Raw genomic sequence first — 26,203 nt, forward strand, 5'->3', positions numbered from 1 at the left:
TTCATTGTGAAGAGATACTCGTGAATGCAACCCAGGCTGCTTTACAAACGTGTTAGAAATATCTCCGGTGCGAGGTATTTCCCCTGTCGAGGTAGCAATAGCTGCGGCGGCGAGATCGATAGCATGCCGGAGAATCGGGACACGTGTACAAAACGTTTTAACTGTCACGCGGAGTGTACGCGCCAGGCCGTAAACACATAAAAATATACATATAAACTCTGCTTCGTATATGTGCACTGATCGTATGCGTGAAAAGCGGTGTTCCATGTCATCGACGCGGCTCTGTCGCGTGTCTGACCATAGATAGGATTTTCTACTGCAACTATATTCTATATTCTATATTCGTGACGATAGATAACAGAATTGCAGCGGCTAACGATACGAAGTTGTAGTCTATACACGTCAAATACAGTATTCAACAATTTACAACGTTGCAATCCTCCTTAGAGAGAGAGAGAGGAAAGTATGATTAGCGTTATCTAAACGATGATCAGATTATTGTTGAAAGCACACGGAACGTTCTTCGGAAAATATAAACATGAATTTATCGATACAACTGCAACAGAGTTTTATTCATCCGATAATAATCGATGTTTCTGTTTATAAAAGTTTGCTTGCCAAGCAAAATAAATATACACACGTGATATATTAATTGAAATGTTAATATATCTTGTATAATATATAATAGTGTTTATAATCTTCTATTTCTAAATATTTTTTCTTTTTGTCATCGTAATATCGAATATTATGTTATCAATTATTATACTATAAATATGCCTACATAATTAGAAAATTCAACAAATAAATGAAAGGCTCAATTAATTTAAAAATTGAAAAGATAAATGTCAAATAATAAATAATGATAACTCTAAAACATACATTTCAACCTTAATCTCAATTTTATTCTCAATGTTAAAACGCAACTCAATTTAAAAAAATTCAAATCAGTAAATAATACAATTTTTAAACGCAGATGTGATAGTGACAAAAAATTAATTAATGGCTTTGGACAGATAAAGCTTTTACAACTCAATTTGTCCTTAATTTTTCATATGTGAGGTTAACAGAGGCAATCGTCAATAAATCGCGCACAATTGGAAAATTTATGTCAAAAATTTAACACATTTCATGTGTTCTAAATGGTCTATCCCTGTGTTAATTTAACATAAGATAAATATGTTAGGAAGTAACATAAATATTATGTAAAAAATAAAAAATATTACATTGACACAATTGTAGCATATTTCTTCATCTATAATATGTTAAATTAACACATTTTATTTATTTATTTTAAAATTTAAGTTTTAAAATATATTATATTATTGTTGTTTATTTGTATTCTTAAATTATGTTATTTTAACAATATGAAATGTTGAGTGTCAATTTAACACAAAATATTCAAATAATACAATCACATTATGTTAAATTAACACTTGAATAGTAAAAATTAAACACAACAAAAGTTTTAACAAGGACCGATTTTGATAAATACAAAATGTTTTTGTTATAAATTATACACTGAGAAACCCATTTAGTTGAATCAATTAATTTCTTGTTTGGATATGGACAAACAAATCCTTACTTGATGCAATAAAATAATTTAGTTGAACCAAACCATTTGTGTTACTGTAATATTTTACTTGTTTCTGATAAACATTGATAAAATTGTTTATCAGAAACAAATAAAATGTTACAATGACCAAATGGTATGGTTCAACTAAATTATTTTATTGCATCAACCAAGGATTTGTTTGTCCATATCCAAACAAGAAATTAATTGGTTCAACTAAATGGGTTTCTCAGTTATACCTGCCTTTTTATACCTCGTTACGTTTTTCATAACTAAAATATCGAGTACGAGTATCGCGCGTACAATAGAATCTAATAGAGAATACGGTCAATGTTATCAACGAAATACAGAGCACGCACAAACACGATCTATTATATAACGTTACGGAACTTTAATGTAAAAACGTAATATATGTCACCTTGTTAATTATTGCGCTAACAGTTTTCGTAATTAATAGCATAACGTCCGGCTCGCGTGAAATAAAAGGAAATAGCTTAATTAAAAAGAAGCGGGGAGTTATGTGCCTAATAAATGTAAAACACATAGTATTTTTAACAATGATATATTTTACATGTTAATTCTGAAATTCAATATTTTAGGTCATGTAACGTGTATGTGATTTATTTGTATTGCGTGGTTACATTTAAAATTAAATAGCTACAGCTACTTAATAACTTCAATTTTTATCACTGTATCCTACTTATGACGTAACAAGACATTCAAAGATGTGACGAAAAGATTAAAATTAGAGCTACTGCTTGCATCTAAAAAGTATCTTTTCCATCAAGTAATATTATTTTCATAATATTGTAATTCACATTCATGAATTTGCTTTTGTAAGACTTACAATGTAGCAGCGCTGAATTATGTAAAGTAAAGCAAGGATCAAAGACGCCCAACAACTCTTTACATAGCATATTGCATATGAAGAAGAATGTGACGTTCAACTCGTTCAACTATTATGTAACTTAAATATAAAATGGACGAATGCACTTCGTTTCTCTTCGCATCGAAGTAAAGTTGCATCTCCGAGGAGTCTTAAAAGTGAGTAAGCTTGTTAAAAACGTTATCTACTTATGAAGGAGATACAAATCGCCACTTTGGGATTCACTTTATATTTTCGCAGAATAAAATAGATGGCAGAAAGCAAAGGTAAAAAGCAATTGTTAATGTATCTATACTTCTTCTGAAGGAAAATACATATTATAAAAGGAATTTTCAATGTTCTCTCGTGTTTATAAGAGTCTCGGAGCAAAATCGATAAACATTATAGTGACGTAAATGATCGACGGAACTTTTGCGAACGGATGCAACATTTATGAGGAACAATTTTTCGTCTTGAAGAACGAGTCACGTGTGGATATGGTAAAAGGATGTTAAATGAACATTCCATAAACAGAAAGTTCAAACTTTTCTAAATTGCGAAATAACAACTGGCAAACGTACCAATGAAAAACCCGACACGACAATTCGTAGACTGCATATTTAAAACCGTAAGGACATTCGAAACATACGACTATGGTTAATCTGCGTAACTAATTTCTCACTAAGATTATAAGCGAAACAACGCTTCCGTCGACGCAAATAAGCTCCCGTCGTGGCATTCTTGAGGCTGATTTAACTCGTATACGTGCGAAATCGCGAATACGCAATTCACGTGGATAAAATAGAGAATTTCAAAACAGAGAGAGAGAGAGAGAGAGAGAGAGAGAAAGAAAGAGAGAGAGATTTGCGTGGGTACTCTTAATAAAGATTTGTGATTTCTATTTTGTTATTCGATCGGTTCGATATTGAACTTTCAATTTGCCAGACGGACGCGAAACTTCCGTTTCCGCGGCCAATAATAAATAAATATATGGCAGTAAACGAATTAACAACAAATCGGTACCTATCTTAATATATCGCATAATGAATTATACACTGAAAAAAATGCATGTAATTTTACATGGAAATTACATGTTTATGACTGGAAAATTGCCTAAATATGATTGGAAATTTACAATTTCCAGTAAATTTCCAAGCATATTTATGTAATTTAGATAATTTTCCAGTTTTATACATGTAATTTCCATGTAAAATGATTTATACGCCGCAAAAGTCAGGAAAAATAGGAGTGGAGGTAATTTTCTCGCAACTACTCTGTTACATGCCTTTATGTTATATTAGTTATTGAGTTATAATTTCAGCTTTTTACTGTTAATATTAATGAAATTATTGTGAATTAAATCGATTTGTCACTGTAATAAGTAACGCCATCACAAATTATAATCTACATAAAATGATTATTGTATATAAAAGATCTAGTGGTTATTTCGTGATACATACGTGTAGAGGAATAGTAAAGCATATTGTATAGCAAAATACAAGTCCTTTGCTTTCGTATTTTTTGTTTAGTTTGTTGTCTTGTATATATTCCACCTATTTGGAATATACGGCATTTTTAGTGGGTGGGATTTATGCCCAAAGCATACAAAGTGCGTAGATTGAAATCAGTGCACTAAATGCAATAAACGCATTACATGAAATATGTATTACTCTTGTCATAACACTTATAATATATATAGAAAGATTGTAATTATTATTTATTACTTCATATATCCATATTTATCATTTTTATTCCTTAATAAAACTTTATAAACGCATTTTATAAGTTTTGTGTAATTTTACGTCTTATTTATATGCATTATTTGTAAATTTTTCATAAGCCGTATACACTCCCCTTTCTCCTATGAGTAGCCATATATCTCACCCCTATGGGATATATGGCAAAAATTTAAGGGTTTCAAAAAGTTTATTTTTTAATACGAAAAATAAATACATTTTGGATTTCTAATATTTTTTTCATAGTAGTCAAAGTTTTTACTGATATAGTTCGTTTATTTTAAACATAGTAAATAATACTTAAAAATTAAGTTTTTGATAGGTGCGGCGTATATACCGGAGTTACCCTAAGCATAAAAAATATAATTACAGCTATTCGACAGAGATTATGCTACATATAATTCCGAAGATGATAAAGAAATAATGCAAAAAATCATCACTACACGCGAAGAAAATAAACTGCAACTGTTTAATACATTAAATATGAATATGTTAGGTGTTCTTATTTTACCGAAATAAGACTGCAGATTAAAATAAATTCTCTCGTTCGTAGAGAAACAATTACAGCTTTCAATTATGTAATATTTTCAATTATGAAATATTTGTACTGTAAAACATTTATTATTGTAAAACAAAGGATTTCTTAATTTTTAAACAGATGTAATTTTATATAATGTGTTCTTACAAAAAAGATTTTTAAAGATAATAAAAAATATAACATAAGATGCATGTTTTTTAAATGTTATGTGTATGTAACGTATTATATATCCGTAATGTGTAATATATATCCGAACGTATTTTTACAAACTAATATTTTCTATCTTTCAAATTATTAAATTCTTTCTCGAAATCTTTCTTGCCTATCTGTGAAAATAAAAAGAGCGAGAGAGAGAGAGAGAGAGAGAGAGAGAGAGAGGGGGATAGATCAAAATCTCTTACGAAAAAGTATTAAACCTTGCGCCCTTAAAGAATTAATCAATAAGAGGATTTGAGGTCTGTTTTGATGTTTGAAAATCGGGCACTAAGTACCTCCATCTCACCCGAACCATGAAATCCTTTCAGTAGTTCATCCAATCGCTTCGACTTCGTCTGATGAACGTGTCAACACGACCACGATACCAAGTTTGTCAGTATTTGCATACATCCCTCTACACCTTTCAATTCTTCGCGTAACTCATCCCTCATTCCAAGGTTGGATTCGACGTTTGCATACGATAAAACGGTATTTCAGTAAAATATCCCGATACTTCCAACCGCCATACGATTCGTTCGGGTACATTCGTACGCAGGGAAAATGCATAAAACATTTCGCGTACAGTCAGTACCGGTGGATTACAAAACAAATACAAAGGAAAAATATCGATACCAGTAGAGTTAAGAGAGAGAGAGAGAGAGAGAGAGAGAGAGAGAGAGAGAGAGAGACGTGCCCTAAAATAATCTTTATCTAAAATATACAATATATTTTATCTCCTGAATTAATTTTTCTTCCAAATAAAGTACTAAAGTTTTCGAAATGTTCCTTTCGAAGCATTTCAATTCTTATTTATCATAAATTATATATAGGTGTATAATATATATGCGTACACTGAAAGAAAAGATTAGTTGCTGCAGCAATTTAGATGGTACAATATGACATAGCATTTTTAATTGGCTGCAGCAGCCAATTCTTGGTTGCAGCAGCCAATTTTTGGTTGTGTTAGCCTATAAAAATCGTATATTGACATTACAGATGGACTAACGCAACCAAAAATTGGTAGACAAATAAAATACTGCTGTAGCCAATTAAAAATGATATGCAACATTCAGCCAATCTTTTCTTTCAGACTGAAACTAGGATAATAATATCACAAATTAAATTAATAATCGATTTAATAATAATAAATAATGTTAATAAGCAAATACATGCGAACCAGAAGATTTTGATCGTATATACAATAAATTAGAATTCTGATTATCTCAACTAAAATTATAATAAATTTAATCAGAAAATTCTGATTTGTCCATTTTTAACCAAAATTCCAATTAATGTAACCAGACTTCATTCTTTCAATGTTAGGACTGGCACTTTAAGGAAAGGAACCATTTTATTTGAATATCGGTGAAAAGTTTCATAATGCTGCACTTTTTATTTACAAGAAATAGAACGCTATAACTCTCTGCGTTCATTTCACGACGGTACTGCTTGCGGATGATCATTGTTCATCAATCATTATAACCAGAAATTTTATTTGTCTACCAATATACTCCTTTAATCATACATATCACACTAATTCAAGCATGCTCTTTTTCCCAAGTAGTTATAATAACCGGATATACGAGTACATAGATATTATTACTACATATGCAGTAACCAAACTCTAATAACCAGCATCACACCTAAATGTTCTTATATATATTATGCAATATTTAGGACATGTAAGGCTACATACCAAATATTTGTAATAACCAGAATTTCTGTTTATTTCAAAATTGTCTAAACTAAATATATCATGTTAACCAGATGGAAAATCAACATGAACTATAGTGCGCTCGGGGAGACGCTATTATAGCGCTATTTGTGTCTTTTATCCTTGTTTTATGTTTAATAAATGATAAAGACGGAATGATACAAATAGCGCTAGTAGTGTCACTCTGAACACACCTTATATGTGGATATATCTCATACTCCATGTTATACTTCACCATAAATATACTATAATTTAGTATGATTGATAACAACGCACTCTCCAGTTGCACGAAACCGGCAATATGCGCGCGGTATTTTTTAAGAAATTACAGAAATTCATCTTGCTGGGGTATGTTGCGCCTCATCAGATTCACAATAATTCATGATTGTTTTTCGTGTAAAATATTAAGGTTTGCAGAACATCTCTTCCCAAGCATTTTAAGTTTTATTTATTAAAGATTCGTATTAAATGGTTACTCAGAATCGCGTCAATTCTCGATCAGAAGCAGTTTCCCTGAATAACAACGATAAGCACGTCAATTGTTCATAGTATTCTATGTTGAATACTCTATTGTCTCCGTAGAGCTGTGTCGCATCGATTGACTATTCGTGCGCGAATATAATGTTGATCATGTGCTCCGCCTGTTTATAGAGACACGCGATACACGAATCAAATAATGAAATGGACGGAACCTGCACGGCATAATTAACTGATTTCGGCGAAAGATTTGATTATTCGTACGCGACTCGGGGGACGAATTTGCACGGATAATGAAGTACGTCATTGGCCGGTCGGTGCGAGAGAAGAATTATCGACTCGAGTCGAGAGTATCTTTCCCCTATGAATTTGCCACATCCAGAATTGAAATGAATCCACACGTGACAAGCTAAATTCTAACTGGTTTTCTAGCTGTTGAAAAGCCGTGCGAGAAAGCGTCGAAGCATTTTTGCCTCAAAAATTCGCGGCGTCGAAAATCAAATCCGGTTTTCAATAAAGCCATACACTAATATTCAGATATTATATTATCGATTTTACTATACAAGTTGAATAAAAGATTAAAAACTAAAAGAATAAAAACTAAAAGATTAAAAACTAAAAGAACTAAAAGAAACTAGAAGAAGCTGGTTATGTTATATATATTCCACACATAATAAATCTAGACATAATTATTATTTAAGAAGCAGTTTTTCCATTATTTTATAATGCAAGGTGAATAAATAATATAAAATAATGTCGTATGTCTATTTAATGTCTAATATAAAATTTTTCTGGGAGAATATTTTGAAGAATTTATATAACATCTATAAAATATACAGGCAACATTTATTCTATTTTTCGCGAGTTGTTGCCAACTTATTTTTACGTTTCCAGAAAACCGTTCAATTGCTTCATCGTCGTTAAGGTTTTCTCAGCGTATTTTACGGCATTGGCACTGCGGTTCCATCAAGTTTGTGAGCCGTTTTTCAGAATGAGAAGAATGACGGGAATGGCTCTCAAGGAGACAAGGAGAATCAGTCGAAACTGGGTCTCGGAGGAAATTCGCTGAAGTTTTATCCATTGCACGCCGCATAGTCTTGTACAGATATATCCCTAAATCCATATCAATCATGGAAAATAGTTTACGCACATAGATATTTTAATATACATAGCAAATCGTTGCATAGGTAATACATAGTATACAATTGTGTACGTTCCCAAATATGGCGTATTTATCTGTTATATATAGCATCTATAGATATTACAAAAGCGTGGTAAATATGAAGAAATAAGATATAAATATTCAAGCAGGGATTTATTCACGAACTGGAAAGTCCATGATAAATATTTATATAGGAACTTTATGAAAACATCTTAAAGATATGCAATGCTTAAATTAAATAAATGTATATATATAAATACATTAATAATATTTTAGGAAATATATGTGCTTTATTTCAATGTCTTATATCATTCCCTTATTTCATTAAATTTTCGGATAAATATTTCAAATAAACAACTCTCTTTTCAATATATTTCTATAAAAATATATAGTGAGGACTAGGAAATGAATTATTTTAGAATTTATATAATGTATAAAATAAATCATCATTATACTACTAAATTAGCATTTTAGAGAGGGGGGAGAGAGGGGGAAGAGAGAGAGAGAGAGAGAGAGAGAGAGAGAGAGAGAGAGAGACACACGTATAACATTATTTTAATTTGTTGAGGGAAAAAGAAATGTGTTGGTTTTGTTCTCTAAAATTTTTAAGTGTCAAAAAATTGACCTATAAAGCCTCTTTGAGAAAGTTTATTGCATCATTAGAAATTTATGACATACTCATGTTTCCATTTATCCATAGTTCTTTGTTACAGACGAAGGGAATCGCTCAAGTTTTCCCGTCATAAATATTTCTTTCAACATATCCTTTGACGCGTATCTTGGACGTACCTGTGACCTTCTCTTAACAATTGAATGTATAGATTTAATCTCTTCTCATCCACATTTCTTTCTTCTCTCTCATTCTTGAAAGTACCCATAGAATGCTGATCTTTCACGAATTTTACGACTCTTTAGAATTTTATCTATCGATTTCGGTCGTGAATAAATAGAAGCTGTACGAGCGTTTCGAGTCGTAACGCGTCGCAAGAGTCCGTCGACTCTTTTCAATTACGTTTCGTATTGTAGTTGCTCGTAACGAGTATTCCTTTTAGATACTACACGACTATTCTCTCACTGATAGTTCCCTACCGTATCTAACTGATCGATGATTGGATGATCGAAAGAAAAGAATCACGTTGCAGATACTCGCGCATTGTAGATTCTACAAGTCTGTTCTCTTAAAAGTATGTAGTATCCACAATGCAAGAGATTTCAAGATGCATAAAGCGAACAAAACTTTGTAAAATGTTTTTTCTCTTTCTATTTATTTCAAGAAACAGTAATCTTCAAAAAAGGCTGCGCAACTTTCGCTTAGTAAGCATCGCTGTCATGAAATTCAAGAATTTCACACATATATAATTTTAAGGCAGATGTAACCTTAATTAATTGATAAATTAATTAAAATTAATTACAATTATTGTTACTGCTTTTCAATTTATCAACGCAACGAAGTCTTAAAATTCACCGCATCATCAAGAATAATAAAGAACTATTTGGTATATTAGAAAAACCGCATAGCAAATAACTCGATTTACGAGTATTCTCAAATAAAAAAAATTTCAGAAATTTTTAAATTGATTTGAAGGATTCACAGAAATAAATACATAAATTTAATTGCAAGTTCGCTCAGTTTTGTAGAAACCAGAAAACGTAGAAAGAAATAGAATCCTAATTAAAAGAAAGTAAATAGAAACCAATAGAAAACAAAAATAAGTATCACATTACAACTTTTAATCAAAATTAAATCTATTATTTACTTTCATAAGTAAAAATGCATTGTAAAAAGGTACATATACTATTCTTTATAATTGCAATATCATTTTTCTCTTTCTATATACCTATAGCAATTTGGGATACTAATTGTTTCATTTATTATTTAATTATTTTACTATATATGTTTTATATTTTAAAATTTATATAAAACGCTCACATTTTATATATAATATTTTAATTATTTACTATATTATTTTAAATATCTTCAATGTTTAAACGTTTTTAATTCTGAATTACATGTAATTTCATGTAAAAGAAAATACTAACTGTTATTGAATCAATCTCTTAGACCAATAAAAAATCGGCGTACAATAAATAATCGGTACACTGAAAGAAAAGATTGACTGTTGCAGCCAATTAAAAATTCTATGCTATATTTTACCATCTAATTTGCTGCAGCAGCCAATCTTTTCTTTCAGTGTATACTTGAATTGGAAATTGTATAAATTCACAATATTATTAGGCGAAGAACTGTCTTGATCGAATATGGCATTTTTCACTCGTGTGTATTAAAATCTCTTTTAGTAGGTTACTTCGTCACCTGTTCTTCAAAGCATAAAAAAGAGGATTTCACTTAGACACCCGGAGCAGAAGAGTAAACTTTGGAGGGAAAAAATGAAAAAAACATATGTATTTCAAATGTATACACTGAGAAAAAAAGTTGTTAACTTAACTAAATGTGTTTAGTTCGTAATGATTATTTAGTTCAAATATTTATATATTTAGATTAACAAAATCTTGTAATTTAAAATATATTATTTGTTTGAATTAACAAATATTTGCTTGACAGTCCCTGATCGTTACATTTAGTTCAATCAACTAATATTTTGTTGAAACAGCAACTCTTTTTTCTCAGTGTACTTGGATAGAAATTGAATTTCTCTCTGCAAAAGAGTATACCATTTTATGACGTCGAGAAATAACCCTTCACTACCAAATGTCAAAAAAAGCAAAAGTCAAAAGCTAACATTTATTGTTAGGCGATAAAATCTTATTTTATTGAACAGTGCCGGGTAGATGTCGCTCGCATTTATAATCTCGCTTATTTTCGTTGTATCGCAGTTTGAGTGACTCCACGTCCACGGTTAATTTTAGCGCGGCCGCATTATTTCGTCACATTATGAAAAGATTTTCCAGATACGCGCACACTTTCCAGGAAGGAAAATATACAAGCTGTAGCCATTATCGGTTGAAACATAAATATGAATATTGGATCTAAGCCATGTTTTATGTATATATACCTATATTTATATATATGTACGGCAGAAACGTAACCTTTTTCGAATAAATGGATTTCCCCTCAACGACTTAAAATAAAAAAAATATAACAAACGTCCTTACTCAGAAATTTCTACCTTAATCTGATTTCATCTCTTATTTTTTCAAATATCGGTATCTTGAAAATCAATTGAGTGAATCTACTAAATTGATTTACGTATAATAAATTTATTTTGAGTGCTTAAAAAAAGAAACAATTGATAACAATATATCTATAGAAAAAAAGCACGAAATTTTTCAGCATATATGATTGCTTTACAGAAAATAGCAAGTATGAAAAACATATTTTTTTCATTCAGTGAATAATAATACAGAAGTTCAAATTGAAATTTGTTTTATATAGTAATTTTTTATATATTCATATTTCAGTCTTATTGCGCATAAAAAATAATTTAAATCACCGAAATTTTTGATAATGCTGCATAATTATCAAATGTAGTCATATTTAGTTTAAAAATATTTTATTTATAATATATTTACGGCAATAAAATCATTTTATGTTAAAACAATTTACAAGATTTACGAGAAAATACAAAATGTAACAAGTTCTTCAGCTACCTCTTCAAACTTATAATTTCAATTATCATTAAATATTTCTTGATATAAGGAAATATGGTTGTAATCCCGATTAACTATTAGTTCAGTCTGCGGTATTTGTAACTTCTTAAATTAAACATGTTCAACTAATAAAGACCAACATTCCGTGACTGCACTTTACACTAAAGAGTAAACCCAATTGCGTGCTATCAATCAAATCGGATGAAGCCGTACTTAAATGAAGTCATCGCATGTCCATTAATTTCAGCATGGTAGAACAGACACATCGCGGCAAATATATTTAGTATTCAATTTGCTTTGCTAACGTCAATATGTGCCATGACATCGAAAACACAGAAGATGGTGATCTGGAATGCGAGAGATGGAAACCATATCGCGAAGGAATGACATTTATACGTATTCGCGCGCCGTCTCTCGTATATATCCCGAGGAAAATAGTAAAGATAAAATCAGTCAGACTATTATATAACAAGACTGATAATCGCGAACAGCAGTGTGTACAGCAGTGACTTGTTCGAAACATCACGAAATGAAAATGTGACGAAGGACGCTCGAAGTTCGTTCTCGCAATTGTCGTTGCGATACGATTACGAGCCATCTGGAAGTCTGATCCAGCAGCTGCACTGCCACTGTTCTTCATCATTCGTCGAGCTCATCCTTCTCAAACTCATGCGACTCAGCGAAATTATTTCAGCTCAATCGGAAGCGCTAGACTGTTGTATTAAATCTTGCCGCCGCTCGAATGCAACCTCTCTTCCGGTTTATCCGACTTTTTGAATGTACTTACTTCGCATAAGGATCATAAAGCTCCGTTTGCGATGACTGGAGGAAGCAATCGACGAGCATTGCATGTCAGAGCTCGCCGAAGGGAATTTTCCGTATTTTATTGTTTACGACCGAGTCACGCCGATCGTTACATCGCCTTTAACCATCAGGTCTTATAATATATTTTTCGCTTTACACCTCGCCATCAGGTGGATTCTTGAAAGGTCGCGTAGAGGGATTTACCATCTCCGGGGAGACTCCGGCAGATATTTTATTTGCGATGTCCGATCTTTTACGACTATTAATCATTCTCTCCCATGAATCTTTCGCGAGAGTTTTATTCGGTTTGTATTTCAACCATGTATGCTATACCATAAACAATAGTCTTGTGTGTGATTAACTATTGTTTCAACAGATATAATTTTCCTTTAATTTACCTCTTCTTTTTTTCTTGTTTCGATATAGTAGATATCGGATTTTATTCTTGCTATATTAAACTTTTTTTATTAGATTATACTACGAATAGTAAATAATTAACGAATATTTATATCAATTGTTGTCCATTTATGTGCTAATGTTAATAATATTAAAATTGTGGTGTCTTTGATAATAATAAAATTCGTCCATCTTTGTAAAATTTTTTTTATTCAGTAACGTTTATCAGATTTTGCAAGATAAAGTAAAATATCGAAACTCTGTCGAGATTGAAGCTTAGATTGTAGACAACCAATTGATTTGAGAACTGCTGATCTCCGTATTAAGCTTATATATGAGATACATGACATGCGTGAAAACGCATGTCACTTCGAGTACCTATACAGACTTGCGAGGGGAATAATCTTGCTCGAATAACGGACGTCGCGTGAAATGAGCGTTATTATGATTAATCGATCGTCATTATCCGATACATCGTCATTATCACAATACAAAGGCTACATGTTGTGATGGGTTGATATCACGATTGCACTGAATGTGATTAAGCGAATTCTCAATACGGACGACGGATTGCGCGTGTAAAAAGTAAATCGAAAGAAAAGATCCACGCGTACAATGAGAAGGCTAGGATCAATAGCTCAAGGTTGCATTAAATCTTGCTGTCATGCTAGATGTTTCGGTATCGATCCTTTGAAATGGCTCGCCTTAGAAAACGAGGACAAAAATTGTTTGATGTTTCTACTGATGACACGAAAATACGATTGCGAATTAATAATTAATAACAAGTTGTAACATATCTTTTAAAAATTCTATAGCTTATTTAATATTTCGCTCACCCTTTATTATATATTTATTATTATATTACGATTGTCCTAAATAAATGTTGCAGATTATAAATTAAATCGTGTAAATTTTTTTATGTTTATTTCAATTATTGTTTGTGATATATAATATTATATCAGTATATTAAAGTTAGATATTAAAAATATGTGTAAATTTCTTGCATTTTGTGAACTTTCTAGACTGAAATATTATTATAACATAATATTTCAGTCTAGAATTATAAAATATAAATAAATAACAAATACTGTGTGTTATCCTGCCTATTTATCGTGTATAAAAAAACAAATCGTTACTTAAAATTATGTATCGCATCTGTATGATCCGCATTGTGCGCTTTACTAGGCTTATTCTTGTTGCCCTCGATTTGATGAATTATTCAAAATCGTTGACTTATGATACACCCAATTATGTCCAATGATGGCGATCCAGTTAGACTAGCGCTAGAATGTCAAGGGTAACTGCCATAGTTCGATACGAGTCAAGATCCATCTAGATACGATAGAAGTCGAATTGGCGAGCCAAGGTTGCGCCAGATTCTACCTTCATTCTGTTATTAGTCCAGCGATGCGGTCATCGAATACCGTGGTTCGCAATTTTTGTATCACGCGATTATATCGGTATCGAATAGTAAAGCACGAAACCGGAAGTTTGCAATGAAACGTTCAATTTGTAAAACGTCCAATTTAGAAAATGCTATTTTTACAAAAGAATAAGAAAAGATTTGTAGTTATACTTACAATTAGTTTCATTTGCAGATATCAATCATTGATTAACAAAGTGTTGTAATTTGCAAATAAAAAAAGCATGAAAAAGAAGATCGCGAAATGGCAATGCAGCTGACAAATGCAAAAAAAGTCATATTTATAATTTGCAAATAGTTTAATAATTTCTGAAAACAGATGTATGATTTACCTACGCAAAAATGATATATAATCCTTAGTACAAATAATGATTTTTCGACCTTTACTACACATGATGGATCGTTCGTTCCCTTAATTTTCATCACTTTAACAAACATACAAAATTATTAAGTGATTCTTTCATACTTTAACATTTTTAGAAAGTATTTATAAGGTTGTACATTTTTAATTACCTATATATAAATGTTATAACTAATTACTTGACGAGCCTAGTTTTCCGAAAAAAAGAAATGTGCACGAATGATCCAATCGTACGTACTAAAGGTTAAGGAATTGCATTTATGTATATTACCAATAAATACAAAGTTAATTTTAAATTTAAAAAAAATGTATAACGGAAAACAATGATGAATAACAATACGTTAGAAATAGTAACAGATAGTTTTAATAGTTTGTAAATATTGAGGGAATAACGAAGAACATTAAAGCACATAGGAAAATATACTTTACACACACAAACATACACATATGTGTGTGTACGTACACGCGTGAATTTAATATAAATCGTATTCATTATCCATCGAAAAAATTATATTCTTGAAAGATGTACTTAATATTTCCTCTTAACGGATATAAGAATATTTCCTCTTAAATTAAGAATATATTCTTGATTTGCGAAGGCGATCATCGCTACACGCGCGCTCCACGCGGTTTTTGATGGTGCTCATTCGTTAAAATCATGCAACTTTTATCTGAAACATTTTTCTCTAAAACATATTGTTCAAGAGATATTTGAGATCGTCGTTTAAAATAGAACATCCTATACATTCTCATATTAAGAATGATAATTTTTAGATGATTTCTCTTAAATTAAGAAGATCGTTTTGATGCTTATATTTTAGAGGAAAATATACTATACGTAAGTGGGATATTCTCTTAAAACATATACTATTGGAAGAGGAATTGTCTATGCCACATATATACAGACGTGAAGCCAACATTTGTGCGAGATAGAAAGCTAGAGAATCCCAAATGTTCGCAATACGAATGCGCAGCACCGTCGTCTGTGTGAATTGTATTGTACAATTGTTTAGTGTTTTTTACACATTTGAGTAAGAAACACTAATACAACTATACAATTCGCACGGACGACGGTGCCGTATATGCGCATTGCGAACATTTGGGATTCTCTAGCTTTCTCTCTCATATAGATGTTGGCTTCACGTTCAGCGTCCTATTCCTCTTCCAGTAGTATATGTTCTAAGAATATTCTTAATTTAAGAATATAATTTTTTTGGTGTTATATTTCAATTAAAAAAAGGATGCTATGATTTCCCCAACTTTTCCCTTCATTTCTACAAGCACAAACATCGTAAAATATTTTATTCATCACATACGATTTTAATTTAAATCTCCGATAACTTTTGATGTCTGGACAAATGAATGGCTCATAATCTATAATATTCTTATTTTCCTCGTAAACCGTAAGTGATATTAAAAAAAGTTTAAGCCAAAGTTATTTGTTTTTAAAAGACCTATTAACGATCCTATTCGACCTATGTTTCTATTTAAAATTTCAGACTTGACCTAGGTTTGCCCTAGTTTCGGTAGTTTCCGAAAAACCAAAATACTACCGTTAGATAATTTAGACAGAATTTCCTAATGAAAAATTTTTCCCCAACTTCCAACTAGGTACTACATTTTCAAGAAAAAAGAGTGGTCTGATATATTCTACAATATATATATAACATATTAAATATTTAAGTATAAATAAACATATAAAAATAAATTTTAAATAAAAACATATACACATATGTGCGTGTATACACTTGTTTAGTTATCTTATTTTATATTATTTTATTCTATTACATAGAAATAATAAAATTGCATTATAACGGAATAGTGAACAAGTAACAAAACTATAATGCAAAGAAAATCCTTTAATGTTCGTGCAGTTCTAAAGTCAGAGATCTTGTGCGACAAAGCCTTGTGTAATAAAAATCATTTAAGCGAGCACAAAGGGGGATTTCGTTCTGATCGAGTACTTTACCGTAACGCGATCGTTGGAGCGATTTATAGGACTATCGAAAGTCTTTTTAAGAAGTTACCGGTGAGCCAGAAAGAAATTATTCAAATTGCTGTCGATCCAGCGCAATGTGTCGGATGAACAAGGATAGACGCTTCGTCCTCGTGATATCTGATCTGTACGAAGATTTCGTCGTTTGTATCATTTGATTTTATATGTTACAAAGATACATTTATACTACAAGCTATGAGCATCCAGATTCGATACTAACATGAATTTATTATCAATTCGATGTCACAGAACACATGTTGCGAAAAGGCGAGCAACAACAAAATACCGACCAACAATTTGAAATAATTTTTAGATACATCTAGAGAGAAGTAAAAATTTATAAGTTATACACAAACCAATACACATACACAAACCAATTTTTATTCAATTCATTTTATTTTATTTGTTAGTAAATTTCATTTTATTTATTATTAAATTGCTTGTCAATTTAATTTCTGATATTACCATCCTAGTTCTGTGTATGATTGCATTTCAAGACTGAAAATAATTTCGGCGCGTAAATTGCAGAACTGGATATGTACATAAATTCACATCGAAATAATATTAAACCACTAATATAAGATCCAATTCAGACCGTTTAGACTTTCGTTACTCAGTATTCACATTATTGAAGTGTCTTAAGATACTTTATTCTTTTTATTTGAAAAAAGTGTATAATTATGGAGTATATCCAAAACTATCGAGAATATCACAAAAAAACCTTGTACTTTCGAAATATTAAATGTATATTCAATGTATTAAGTTTAGTGCAAATATTTTAAGAAATTTTTTTAATCTATACATATCTCCAAAAAATTTTGTTTGTGTATGCATGTACGTTTATGTTATTATATTTATTTAAAAAATTGTAAATATTTATAAAGATTGCTTAAAAATTAGTATCGCTTTTTAAACATTTATTTGTGTTTATGCGGATATAACAAAGAATATAACAAAAAATATAAAAATGAATTTTGACAATTATCATTTAAGTTGAATAATGCTTGATACAGTCTCACGAAAGAAAGTGAATATGATACTTAATTGATATTAATCAATCTACGTAATCGTAAATACATAAAAGGACGTAGATAAAAAATAAACTATGCTTGGATTTATTATTATATGACCTTATACTACTTTCAGCGTACACACATGTCTGGACTAAAGCAGCTTCTCCGTCTCTTAAAAAGTCTGAAAAATCGATACATGCGCATTTATCTCTTCAACTTTATATCAAACACGTGTCATACTTGTATTAGAATAATTCTAGTATTTCTAAATTCGTGAGAGTTTAAATTAAAATAAGAAAATCGAGTAATTAATGTGTCGTAAATTAATGTGTGAAGAATATGTAATATGCGTTCCAATCGATTACGTTATATATTCTTTATGTTGATAAGTCTCTCCCACCAGTATTATAATTAAGGACGTAGCAATTTTCAGTTATCTTTAAAATAAATTTTTATTGTTTTTATCTGATATTTTAGACGTATACACTGAAAGAAAAGATTGGCTGTTGCAAATTAGATGGCATAGCTGTAATTGACTGCAGCAGCCAATTTTTGGTTGCATTAGTCTATCCGTAATGTCAGTATAGAATTTCATAGACCAACACAACCAAAAATTGGCTGCTGCAATCAATTAAAAATGTCATGCCATATTCAGAATCTTTTCTTTCAGTGCAGTTAATGTTAAACTATATATAGGTAATTATAAAACAGATATAAGATGTTTTAATTTTTCTTTGCATTTTCTCTCAGAAATAATTAACATTCTTCAAATTTAATTCTTTAAGGACCGGAATTTTTTAACAAAGTAACTTATGGAAGATCTTGTTTCCGAAAAGTTCGAGATCGCTGAATTCAATTCTAGTTTCAGAATTTTAAAATTCAAATTTCAAAAATATATTTTTTATCGTAAAACTTGATTTTAGAAAAGATATCTGAGTTTGAATGTAGCCTAAAAATATCGAATTTCAAAAGAATAGTAATCTTCATGTAAAAGAAACTCTGTCACAGGATTTATAATCAGAGTTTAAAAATCAGTATGATTACATATGATATTATTGTTTACATATTACTGATGAGCTTCAAGTAAAGCAAAACTAGAAACTTGATGTTATTATACTTCGCAATTAAAAATTCTCTAAAATCGAGTTTTACAATAAATTTTTTTTAATTCTGTCTGTCATATTGAATCCATCTTTTGAATTTTTTTATTTTCGACTTTAGATTCGAATAAAGCATTATGAAATTATCCCGTAAGTCATGTCTCGTAAAAATTGAGCGAGCAATTTATAAAATAAAAGAGGGCCCCAAAAGAGGTCCACAAAGGGTTGAGAAGCTGTATAACTTAATTTGACTTCTGAAAAAGAGCTTTTATCTCAAAAAGCGTATTATATTTACTTCATTTTAATTATTTAAAATTATCTTAGAAATTATTATGCACGTAACATCTGTCAAATTTTAAATTCATTTCTCGTACTAACTTTATTTAATAAGATATCAAAGAAACAGAGGTCGTACTTTGATGTTATACTACTTCAATATCAAAACTTACGCGACATCGAATCTTTCGCGTGCTCAGAAAAACGGGAGAGTGATTACCTTCAACGACGTTATCTCGAGGACACCTCGCAAGTGTGCCGCGATGAACATGAAAACGACCGACGAGCCGAAGATGATGGACGAGAGGTTACCGCTATGAGATCGACTATGAATTATGCAGACACTTCAAACCTCATGGGCTCCATCGCGGTTAGACGGGACGACGGGAGACTGAACGATGGAAAATGTTGTTAATGCGCAACGAGATGAGTGTTAAATCGTTCAGACGTCAAGTCACGAAACATGTTATCGTACAAAAATGGCTTTACAAGGATTAAGAGTTACCGGTTACGTCACTCAAACTGCAAACTGATAGAAAAAACTGTGTTGGCTCGCCGATTATTATCTGTTGTTAAATTATTCTTGCAAATAGTAAATCGTTATATTTGTGGTATTAAAAGATTTGTTATCAAAAGTTCAAAAAGGAAAGTCTCATACTGTACATATAATTACAAATTCGCAATAAAAGTGTGATGTGATTATAAAATCATAATATTAAAAACAATGTGTTGTTGTTTAAAAGAAATTGTCTAACTAATATCTTATAATCCTATCGTGTATAAGGTTACTACATTTGCTTTCTTTTTAGCCTTTTAGGATGTTAATCAAGATTCAGTAACAAGCTTTAATATGTCCAAATATCTTTTAACATGTCCAAATATCTCTCTTCAGCATTTCGGTTTGCATTTTATTTTATTTAAGCAGTGTTAATTTACACTGTTCGCATCAAGAAAATAGTTATTTACACAAACGTGAGCGAAAGAGAGAAATTTAACAAATAAAATAATAAAATGATTTTATTATACTACTTTTTGTATCTGATAAAACGTGGTCCTATAAGTCTCTATCATTTCACATGAATAATTACTTTGATTAACATTTCTTTGATTCCATTTTCGATAGTAACATTCATTTTTAATTAATTAAATTAATTTTAATATTAAATCAATTATGAAAATTCTCTCGTACAGAAAAAAATGTTCGCTTGGTAAAATAGGATTATTACTTCATTACATCCACATTGATCATCATGAAAATAATGACAGCGGATTAATAACATGAAGTTTTAATCTGTTGTTTCAATTTGCTGGAACAGCTGTTGCAAAGCTCTTAATTCTAATTGAACATATATACAGGGTATTTCATCATGGCATACACGACGAACGACGCGAGCAACGACTTGACTTTTTCGTGACGCGAATACTCAAGGTAATTCAACGTATTCTCTAATTTACTCCTCTAGAACATTTGAATACAGCTCAAGCACGCGAATTCGTGTTTTTCGTTTACAATGCCCCAGAAAAGTCACGCCATGACTGCGGATTTTTTCACTAATTAACGTTTCTTAAGTCTTCAGCGTATTATTGATGGTCACTTACTTCAGAGTTATTTTAACACTTTAATTTTAATTAATAACAGCAATTTAAGGAAATGGAGTTGTTAAGAAATTATCGTGCAGTGTGATATTCACGATCTTTTTTACGAGGAATCTAAACGCATTCAATGTACTCTCTACATATCTACTCATTCATTTCAAAGCTGTTTAACATAGATTTTTACAATAATAACGATATCTCATACAATGGATCAAATTATAACTATTTATTTTATATTGAAACAAATTATAGAAAAAGGTCAACATACATCTATCATTTTGTATGGATGTATTTCCTTTGTCGCGTGTTGTTCCATTTTTGTAAACATTATTGCGAAAAAGAAAATGCACTTTCGACTTTCAATGTTATATATAGATTTGGAAAAGTCTATTTTATGTCGATTATGGGATTGCTGTTATCACGAATAAACGTATAAGTTCCTATATCTATGTATAGCGACGAAACTTAAATTCCCATCGTATCATACACGGAGAGAATTTTTTCTTAGAGTTTACCCTGAAAATATGGTAATCGTGAGACAACATTGTATTTCGAAGAATTTTATATAAATTTCTCTCATTCATTAATAAAACTACAATAAAATATAAAATAAGTTAGATTAATTTTATTGAAGTGCATGGTAAAAATCTAAAATATTGTATTGTACCACAACTGTCATATTTCCAGGGTAAATTTTAAGAGAAAAGTTTTTCCGTGTAGCATTTTCAATCTTTACTAAAAATGCAATAGCTGCCTAGTTGAATAGATTACCGAGATGGAGCAATACATGAAAGGCAAAAGAAGAAAGACAAATAAGATATAAGAAGTTTTTATATGTTTTCCTTAGTCGAATCGAAATCGAAGGATCACGAGGCGTTAATAAACTGCATAGAGAAGAGCTTACCGGTTTAGTGTCTACGTGATTCAACGATATCTGCGGATATTGCGACGTCTCAGCGCACGATGTATCCCTTGTATATCCTCGAAAAAGGACAATAATGTTCGCTGATAGGAAGGCGATCGTTTTGAAACTCGAAGTCCTCTCGAGCTCTTTCGCGCGCCCAACGAAGACGTGGACACGACGATTGGAGAGACGACCAAGAAGCGAGGCTACCCAGGAGACTCGGCTGGCAGGAACTAACCCGATTACTCACGAGAAGCCGTCGTTCGTCCAAAAAACTGCGACCGCGAGATCGTCGCCGTTGGCACGGGCTCTTTCACGACACATCGAACGTACGTAACGTACCGCCTGCGAGCTCACAGGTCACTGCTGTGGCAAGCTCGGTCCCCTTCCGGCTCGCGCACCCTCGCGCGCAATTCGCGAGCGCATATTATTCTCACCTCGTCCTGCGGACATCACGACGACGCGTACAATTTTATGCCGCTACCGAGCTACCGAGGCTCGAGCGCGTTGCTTTTTGCGTATTGCATATTCGCGCGCTATCGATCGAGGCGTCTCGGTGGTGGCCGATAAAGGGCCGCAGCTGCATGGAGAAAGAGAGAGATATATATATGAGAGAGAGTACTCGGCCGCGTTTAACCCATTACCCCATCCGGTTGCATTACCCGTTCGTGCTTAAAGTTTAAGCGTAGGCTTTGCAGCATCGGGATCGACGGATACTTATATACAACCACGTAAGGTGGTTCGAATATAATAGCAGCGTTTAAAATTTCAAGCCAGTCGGGGAGCAACAGGCCTGCCGAATCGATTGTGATCCAGATGCTGTTCTTTTCTTTTTTTTGTTATTGTTTAATCTAAGAACGCGTTAGAACGATAAAATTGTTTATTTACGTAACATCGAGAGAGGAACGCGATTCCGATGTAACGTATGGTTTCTTTCCTCTTATTTACGTATCAATGTATCATCGTGGATATATGTATAAAAATAAATTGAAACGAGAGAGAGAGAGGAGAGGAGAGAGGAGAGAGAGAGAGAGAGTTGGTTATCGATGTAATCATTACCGTAGTATAAATAGATATGACGCAATAAATCAATCTCTAGAGTCTCATTCCGAGTTTCCCGGAAGTTCCGTAGAAGCTGTCGTTTTACTATCCGAGTAATTTCCATTCGATTTTCTCATTGCGAGAAGTTAATCTAAAGTTTAATTACCATGGTATTTAATATTACCATGGTATTTAATATTAATTGCAAAAACTGATAGTAGTTTACTTTGATTACTCTTGTCACAATTTATAATAACATTTTATGTAAACAGATAATTCGATTGAGAGTGATATTAAATATTCTAAATTCTGAGAACTTTTCTCATTTTAGAATGCAAAGTTCACCATGAAAAAATATTATTCGTAAATTATAGATGATCACCGCGAAGAAGGAAATTTAACTTCAAATTAAAAAAACAAAAGACAATCATATGACAAAATTTTTATTATATTTATTATATAATAATAAATATAAACACGAGAAGTTTCTTTTTGTTATATTTATGTTTACGGTTAGCACACGTATTCTCTTACGCTTCTAAAAATTTTCAGACGTACGGTTTGCACGATTTATTTTGATAAAACTCTCGCCGAACGATCCGCGAAATGACTAATCCAGATCAGCGGTCTGACGTGAGCAGAAAGCCAGATATCGTACAACCCTAATTCCCCTTCGACTGTTTATTTTTTATTCGCTTCGCGTACAAAATATACGAGCTGACTTCGGAAAATTTTCAACAGAAACGGGGCATGGCATAACGTTGTTTTATCCCGTCTTGTCTCATTCGAAAGTAAATGTCAGCTCTAAAACGCTTAGACAGCGACCCAGTCTCGTTATACTCGACGTTCACCAGCTCGACAGTTACTCGCGAATTCTGGAAACTATCGGACGAGAAAGAAGAAGAGAATGACTGAGAAAAATCGAGAGATTTCTCTCGCCCTTTTTCTCAGCTCGCCCTGGGGACACACCAGACACACACCGGCGAATACAAAGTCTCCCTTATCTTTGGTACTTCAACCCGGTATGCTATGTCGGTGCTCCCATCTGTTTTCCCTCTCTCTTCTTCTCCTCTCATCACTACGCTAGTATCCCTCGCTAATTAATCTTACACTCACGTCCTCGTAAGGAAAAAGGTCACCACTCGAGAGCGTACTACGTCGCGGCTTAAACGTCAGCGCGCAATTCCTAAGTGGTTTTCATCTTTCATATCTCTCTCTTTCTCTCCCATTATTTTGCATTTATTGCATAACATTTTACACTTTTTTTACAACACCGAGATCGCTATTTCGAGCTGATAGCGCAGATAGCGTCGTGACATGATTCTTACACTCGGTACCCACTACTCTCCCTCGTATTTTCTTCGCCGACCGATAGAAGGGTGCGTGCTCGATCAAAGAGGACGGAACGAGAGTTTCTCCTCTCGCTCTCTAGCTTCCTCGTGATTTTCCTCTCTCTTCCTTTCGTTTTCGCTCCGCGTTCCTCGACCGGCTTCCCCGTTGACCGTAATAAACAACAACAGTCGACGCGACCACCACGACACGTCGCGGATCGATTCGTCGGTGAAGGAGAAATATCGGAGCAAAGAAAAGGGAAAGGTGCGACGGCCCTTCTACCTGACGGAAATACGTCAGGGAGGAAGGAAGTAGGGATGTGAGGAAGTGGACGGATCGACGGAAGCGACTCGCAACAGGCTTCCCGTCCACCGACGCGAAAGACGCCGGCGCCGTACTACCGTACGTTCGTCGAGATCTCCGCGATTCTTCCGCCAAACTTTACCGGACGCGGCAAAATCGTATTTTCTTTTTTACTTAAGCGTGTAAAGAACGGCGCGTTTTCCAGCATGTACGAGTGCGGCGGAGGTACTAGATAGAGCGAGGCGAAAGCGACGGAGCGAGGTCTCTCTCCCCGAGACTGATCCTGCGTGTTGAACGACGAGCGGCCTCCGCCACCGCCACCACCGCCAGCGTCGCCACCGCCACTCATCCCCACCGCTGTAAGGCTCCTCATGGCCTCCACGTTCCCATCTCCTTTCCAACCGCCCCCTGTTGTCCCTGCCGACGGTACCTCACGGCCCGCGAAAGCTCCCACCTCTTGCGTGTGCTTTTTTTCTTTGTTCCCTCTCTTTCGGTCTATCGTTCCGTCGCTTCCGTCTCTATCGTTCACGCCCGCACGAGTACGTATCTCCCGCCACTCTTTGGTATCTCCTACTCGGAGATACCAAACTTCCATTCGCCACTTCCATTCGCCACCTTCTGATGCATCTGCCACTATCAGCGCGACGCGGCGTTAATGGTGTTATATACGAACGAGATCGCGGCTCTAAGTACTGCTGCACGCGTTGAGGAAAGCGTGAGGTTGTGTTTAAGGTTTATGTCTTACGACGAGAATTATTGCGAATTATGAAGAACAAACGTCACGTCAAACATCCTGAACATTTACGTCATGGAGTGATAAAACTTTGTGGGTGGAATATTACAAACTCTTTTTATTACGAACGCATTAAATTTAAAAAAAGGATTATCCCAAGTGTTCTTGTGTTCAACGACATTTCTATTTCTGATCGCGAATAGAATAGTAAAAAAACAAAGCATTTTTCGCTTATTAAATTATTGATTTTAAATTATGTACCGACATACTTGTTAAGCGTCACTGATTAATTTGATCTATCAGAATCTTCAGATCTGTCCATTTGCAATCAGAAATTTTTCTCGGTGTAGACACGAGGAAATGTATACAGTACACAAAATCATATTTCTATTATCAAAAGTAAACATCAAGAATATTTCGCTTGGTTTTCATTTGCAATATCGAAACATAAACTTGCTCAAAGTTTCAACGGTTTCAAATTTATGTTTAAAAATATCATTGTGATAAAATAAAATTTATAAAGTTAAAATCAAATAAACGGCTCAATTAATAAAAAATTCTATTATAACAATCATGAGCTACGAGCCAATATGATATATTTATTACAAAGTTCAAAATAATATATTATAATGCATGTTTATGTTTGCGCTTGATGAATGATAAAACGGATCAAATGATAATACAAAAATTCAAAACATAATAACATAATAACAAAAATTAAACGTCGAAATTTAGTTAGTAACAATGTTCAAAATTATACACAAAACGTTTCGATCTATCATGAGGTCATCTTCAAGTTGTTAAAATATCCGGAATATCTTTAATATATAAAAAGAATAACAATTATTATACGTGTATATAACCTCGGCAGACAACATAACAACAGTAATATTGAGCGAACTGTTCCAAATCATGATTATTGCACAGTGCAATCAAATTCTAGGAGATACCTCAAATTACATCCTAATGTTATGGCTATTGTAATCTAAAATGTGAAAAAGAAACAATCGATAAAATTTATAAAATTGATAACGGTTTCAGCCAGATATTACTCAGATG

The 26,203-nt window shown here is 32.6% G+C and overlaps 2 protein-coding genes across 3 annotated transcripts in view; both read right to left on the reverse strand.

Annotated features, from left to right (window-relative positions):
• Nca (neurocalcin homolog) overlaps positions 1–26,203 on the reverse strand; it is a 210,059-nt gene that overhangs the window by 63,608 nt on the left and 120,248 nt on the right. The window lies entirely within an intron of this gene.
• Positions 1–26,203, reverse strand: part of LOC108726879 (neuronal calcium sensor 2) — a 72,073-nt gene that overhangs the window by 40,600 nt on the left and 5,270 nt on the right. The window contains exon 1 of one of the 2 annotated variants that reach the window (XM_018454696.1): positions 21,736–22,017. The exons of the other annotated variant lie outside the window; for it this stretch is intronic. The gene's annotated coding sequence lies outside the window, so the exon portion shown is untranslated. Of the gene's footprint in view, positions 1–21,735; positions 22,018–26,203 lie in introns of those variants that run through there. 2 annotated transcript variants of the gene reach the window in all.

This window comes from Mycetomoellerius zeteki, unplaced genomic scaffold, assembly GCF_001594055.1.
Source record: "Mycetomoellerius zeteki isolate Tzet28-1 unplaced genomic scaffold, Tzet1.0 scaffold446, whole genome shotgun sequence".
Lineage (NCBI taxonomy): Eukaryota > Metazoa > Arthropoda > Insecta > Hymenoptera > Formicidae > Mycetomoellerius > Mycetomoellerius zeteki.